Source organism: Pan troglodytes, chromosome 23 (genome assembly GCF_028858775.2).
Source record: "Pan troglodytes isolate AG18354 chromosome 23, NHGRI_mPanTro3-v2.0_pri, whole genome shotgun sequence".
Taxonomy (NCBI): Eukaryota; Metazoa; Chordata; class Mammalia; order Primates; family Hominidae; genus Pan; species Pan troglodytes.
In genome coordinates, this window is record NC_086016.1 from 51,232,457 (window position 1) to 51,238,067 (window position 5,611).

General features: G+C 58.2%; 1 long non-coding RNA gene across 2 annotated transcripts; it reads left to right on the forward strand.

Moving 5' to 3' along the window:
- Positions 1 to 396: 396 nt before the first annotated feature.
- On the forward strand, positions 397 to 5,088 carry LOC107970345 (uncharacterized). 2 transcript variants are annotated; one of them, XR_008541680.2, is made up of 6 exons: positions 401 to 783; positions 1,307 to 1,414; positions 1,780 to 1,959; positions 2,228 to 2,325; positions 3,736 to 3,849; positions 4,179 to 5,078. It is a non-coding gene; the product is annotated as an uncharacterized LOC107970345 (long non-coding RNA). The 2 variants fall into 2 exon arrangements; XR_001712877.4 differs by lacking the exon at positions 1,307 to 1,414 and having other exon boundaries at positions 397 to 783; positions 4,179 to 5,088.
- Positions 5,089 to 5,611: the final 523 nt, after the last annotated feature.

Below are 5,611 nucleotides of genomic sequence, written 5' to 3' on the forward strand. Positions count from 1 at the left end.
CAAATCCCCTCTGCCCCGTGGCACCTGTGCCATAGACTTCTCGCTTTTCCTCTCCACCCTGAGGGCAGAGGTGCTGGGCACCTGCAGGAACAGTGGCAGTGAACTCTCCCCTCCTGGTCCTCACGGCCAGGCTGGCCCTTGGTGACCATCACTGGTGCCCCTTGATGACCATCACACACTGCTGTCCCCACGGCCAGGCTGCCCCTCGGTGACCACCACACACTGCTGTCCCCACGGCCAGGCTGACCCTCGGTGACCATCAGTGCTGCCCCTCAGTGACCATCACACACTGCCATCCCCATCATCACTCCGTCCACTCCAGGGTCTGCCCCAGCAGAGGCTCCTATGATGTCACACTCCTGGGTCTGGCACCAAGGCCTCCACACCCTCGACCCCACCTGTCTGTGCAAGGAGAGCCCCTGTGCCTCTGCCCAGGCCCTGGACTCCCCCAGGGTGGGCCCAGCACAGCCGTCTGTGACCACCATGCTGCTGTGAAGGGGCCTCCCTGGGCCGCATCACGTCTGGCCTGGCTCAGGTGCAGCCTGGGACCTGGGCTTGCTCGGAGCCTCCCTGCGCGGCACCCCCAGGTTGCTAACCACAGGTCTTCCCCTCCTGTCAGTCGGTTGTCAGGAGGGCTGGCCCGCCCCTCCGCTGGGGTGCGTTTTCAGTCGGGGGCAGAATTGCTGCCGGTGTGAGGCGTCGGGCCCTATCTGCCGTCTGGAGGGCGGGAAGAGAGCACTGCATATAGAGTTTTGCTTTTCTTGCTTGTCAGCTGAGACCCTGGTAAGCCACTTACAGTGACTGCTCCTCAGTTTCGCCCTCTGAAAATTGGGGATGGGGTGACAGCAACTCTACCAGGTGGCCGAGAGAATCCGATACAAATGTGGAGGCGGCTGGCACGCAGGAGGTGCTGACGAGAATAAGGACAATTCAGAAGTCCCCAGCTATACCCACAGAGCAAATCATTTGGTGCCCAAGACTGGCCTAAAACTCAGCAGAGAGCAGGGGCTTGGAGGGGCAGGTTTCACATGGGAAAGTTGCACATAGAACTTGAAGAGAGGGAACATGAGAGACTGCTGGGGTTGGAACTCAGGCAGATCCGGGGGGCAGGAGCTGAGCCAGGAAGGGGTCGGAGTCCAAATGCCGGGCTGAAGCCCCCAGGGTGGGCAGCCTTAATTCTGTACATGCCGCAGGGAGACAGCGCTCACAGGACTCCAGCTGGCAGCTGTGCTCCCTGGAAGCCCAGCCCCTGTCCCACCATGAGGATGGAGCTGCAGCCAGTGTCCTACCCTGATCTTCTTTGCAGCCATCGTGAAAGTGTCCACACTGGCACAACCGCTCCAGCTCCTGCATCCAGTGTGGGCTGCTGCACAGGACACGGCCGTAGCCCCAGGACAGAGCAGGCTGCTCCCAGGTCCATCTCCAGCAGTGCGATTTTCAGTGTGGAGTGCAGCGTAGAAAGTGCTATTTGGTGGGATGGGGCCATTAGCATTTCCCTTGGAAGCCCCTATCAGGACCCTGGGCTGGACCTGGACGCAGCAGAGCTGCCGTCTTTACTAAGGTGGCCAAGTCCACTGGGCACTGGGCATCTCTGCATGAAGGTGCTGCAGAGTGAGGCTGGGGATGAAGTGCTGCGGAGTGAGGCTGGGGATGAAGGTGCTGCAGAATGAGGCTGGCTGCATGAGGTGCTGCAGAGTGAGGCTGGGGTGCCCGAGAGCAGACCAGCCTGGGGTGCTGGGGCTCAGGGCACCCGGCGGTCACCAGCACCTTTCTTTGCAGCTCCCACTGCTGTAGCTGTCTCCCCTGATGTGGTTGTCACCTTGGCGTCCTCCAGCCTGGCAGAGCCCAGCTCATCAGGGTGGCTTCTGCTGGAACCACGGCCGGTCCAAAAGGCTCTTTAATCACCACTTTATTCATTCACGGAACATCTGCTGAGCCGGGCCTGTCCAGCATCTGCAGGTGACACTGGGAACGGAGGAAAGGGGTCTGCCCTGGTGCTGCCCAGCAGACAGGTGCAGGCGGCCTGCGCTCCCCCCTCCACTCATATACACACCACACACACAAGCTCGGATGCATGCACACATTCTCTCTCTCTCTCTCTGTCTCTCTCTCTCTCTCTGTCTCTCTCTCTCTCTCTCTATCTCTCATTGCCCAGGTGAAGTCCTTCCTGCAGAATCCCCACTGCTTGCAATTGTGTTTATTTGCTCATTGATTTGCTATTGTCCAGATCTCCAACTGGAACATGTGCCCCAGGAAACAAGAGAAGGATCCCCAAATAAAATATAGAACCCTGGAATTTCAGATAAACAACCCATCGTTGTCGGCGTAAGTATGTCCCAGGCATTGCAATTATTGTCTGGGCTATACTTGTCTAGAAACCTGTCCATTGTTCATCTGAAGCCCACATTCACCTGGGGACCCTCTGTTCATATTTGTTAACCCTGATGACCGTAGCCCAGGAGGCAAAGGCAGTGGCTGCCTGAGTGCAGCAGGTCCCAGGGCCCCCATGCCTAGTGCTGGCCGCCACCTCGTGGGGCGTGGCCTGAGCACCTGGCGTGTCATGCTGGGCCCCAAAAGGGATGCCAGGGGCGTGTTTCTGGTGTTTCCGAATTGGGGGCTTTATTGAGGTAACTGCAGATTCACATGCACCTAGAGGGACCACGCAGGGAGTGCTGCTTCCCTCTGTCCACTCGGACGATGCCTCGCAGGGCCGCAGCCCCCGCCACCCGGATGCTGGCCTGGTGAGGTGGTCCCCAGGACTCACACTCACTGGTGCAGATCAATGCTGAGCCATATCAGCGCATGTGTGCGTTCGTTGACTACCTTGATGCAGGGCAGATGAGCCCCCAAATTGGGGTTTAGTCAGGGAGGGTTCTTGGCTTCACCCAGAAAAGAATTCCAGAGCAAGCTGGTGGTGTTAGACAACTTTATTCAAGCGGCTGCAGAGATGTGTTCCTTGCAGAGCAGGGCCCCCCATAAGCAATGTGCCCAGAGCAGCAGCGAGATTCTGTCTCAAAAAAAAAAAAAAAAAAAAAAAAACAGAAATTGCCACACCAGAGCAGAGGGTGGAGTTGGGCAGCCCAGAGACTCCTGGGGCCACCAGAAGCTGGAAGAGGCAGGAAGGGTCCTTCCCCAGACCTGGGGATGGGGCGTGGCCCTGGGACACCTCCGTGTCAGGCTCCTGGCCTTTGGAACTGTGGCAGCAGGCATCTCTGTTGCTTTAGGTCCCCAGTTTGTGGAATTTCCTGGAGTCCTGGAGGCTCGCACAGGCAGTGAGTGAGGAGGCGCTTGGGAAGCTGGGGACCTGGTGACGTGGGGGTGGAGGGGTGGGCAGAAGGCCCAGCGAGGCGAGGCTCCTGAGGCTCTGTGGTGTGCCAGGAAGGCCAGGAGGTCGGCCAGGCCGCGGGGGCCCTGAGTCCAGTGACGAATATGTTGAGTGGTGGCGAACTCATAGGTTACTGGGGCTGGACAAGGCTGAGTCTGAGTGAGGTGTAAAGCTAGATCTCGGTGGGACCTGGTGAGGCACCTGACCTCACTGAGCCTTAGTTTTCTGGCCTGTAAAAGGGGTGGAGACCACCTGTGTTAAAGGCTGTGGGCACCACACCTGGCACCCAGGAGCCCCCAGGCTGTTGGGAGTTTTGTGTGGATCCAGCCCACTCTGGGTTGTGGGTAGCTGCGACCCCAACGTAGGCTGGGTTTCAGCATCCTCTGACCTTCCCCTCTTCCCGCCCACAGCCATCAGCAAGAGCTTCCTCCCCACCTCTGTGAGTTTAATTGCTAGGAGGCTTCATGGGAAGTGGAGGAGCGTGTACTGTCACCCGCGTGCTCCACCTCTGGGCATTTGTTAATGTGAGTGAGAGATAATTCCAAGTCTGTCTGAGCCTGCTCTCTAGGGTGACGCCCGGGGTGGAGATATCAGCTGCATGAGGAGTCTGTCCGAGCCTGGTCTCTGGGGTGACGCCTGGGTGGGGGTATCGGCTGCTTGGGGAGGGGCGAGGCAGGTGCCGATCTGCCTGTTCCTCAGTTCCCAGGGGCTACTCCAAGGGCTGAGGGGTGCCAAGGAGCCCATGCTTTATTTCCACTGAGGATTAGCCCCGGCACGGAGGCTGCCATTCCTCCATGACGGCAATCACGAAATGACAGGACTTGTGGGAAACTGCCTTTTTATTGCATTTCAGGCAGAGAAGACATCAGGTCATATACCAAGCAGAAGGCTGAGAGACGGGAACATAACGGGAATTACTCCAGAAGAAAATAATTCCTCCCTCAAAGTCCTGTACAAATGTCGTGTCCCTCCCACCTGCCTTGTCACCCAGGTGCCCTGCGGGAGAAGATTCTGGGTGCTTCTGGAGATGGAGATCCAGGGTCCTCGAGGGCCCAGCTTTGCTGGAGAAGTAGACAGGCCCCCACCGGTCCCCACGCCTGGAGACCGTGCCAAATTCCATGCACATTAAACTCAGCCCAGGGCGTCAGAGGCTCCCCTTCAGCGGCCTCCTCAGAACCTCCCAGACCCGCTGTGGCTGCAGGCCTGGCCCTGGTGTCCTGGATGGAGGAGCAGAGGCCTGGAGAGCTGACTCTGTGGACACCCCCCGGCCTCACTGCACACCAAGGACAACTTCACACTAACAGCATCCGTGCAGGGCCGCCCACAGGCCCGGGCAGGGGTGTTACAGTTTCTAGAAGCCCCTGCTTGTGTCTGTTGCCTTTTTCACGCAGACCACTGCACACAGCCCGGTGCCGGCCTCGCTCTGAGGACCAGATGGGCCGGCCCCGCTCTGAGGACCAGATGGGCTGTGGCACCCACATGCACTTCGTGTTGGGCACCCCCACCCCCCACCCCCAGCACCCTGCCTGGAGACACCTGTGAGCCGGTCAGAGGCCCTCCTGGGCACACCCACCTGTCACTTGGAGCCCGCAGGCAGCGGCTCCCACAGCATGAGCTCACAGACGCAGGGGTGTTTGAGTCATAGCAACCCACGAAGCTCAATTCAGCCCCAGGAGAGCATTTTTATTTTTGTTGAAAATATCCACACCCTTAGTATTTGGGTTCCCAGAGTCTACAACATGAGGTCTCCTGGAAGAAAAGTCAACAAGAATTTAAAAAGAGGAAGGGAGGGAGGGAGGGAGGGAGGGAGGGAGGGAGGGAATTAGGAAGCAAGAGAGAGAAATAGAGAGGAAGGATGGAAGGGAGGGAGGGAGGAAGGAAGGAAGGAAGGGAGGGAGGGAGGGAATTAGGAAGGAAGGAATTAGGAAGGGAGAGAGAGAAATAGAGAGGAAGGATGGAAGGGAGGGAGGGAGGGAGGGAGGGAATTAGGAAGCAAGAGAGAGAAATAGAGAGGAAGGATGGAAGGGAGGGAGGGAGGGAGGAAGGAAGGAAGGGAGGGAGGGAGGGAGGGAATTAGGAAGCAAGAGAGAGAAATAGAGGAAGGATGGAAGGGAGGGAGGAAGGAAGGAAGGAAGGGAGGGAGGGAGGGAATTAGGAAGGAAGGAATTAGGAAGGGAGAGAGAGAAATAGAGGAAGGATGGAAGGGAGGGAGGGAGGGAATTAGGAAGCAAGAGAGAGAAATAGAGAGGAAGGATGGAATGGAGGGAGGGAGGAAGGAAGGAAGGG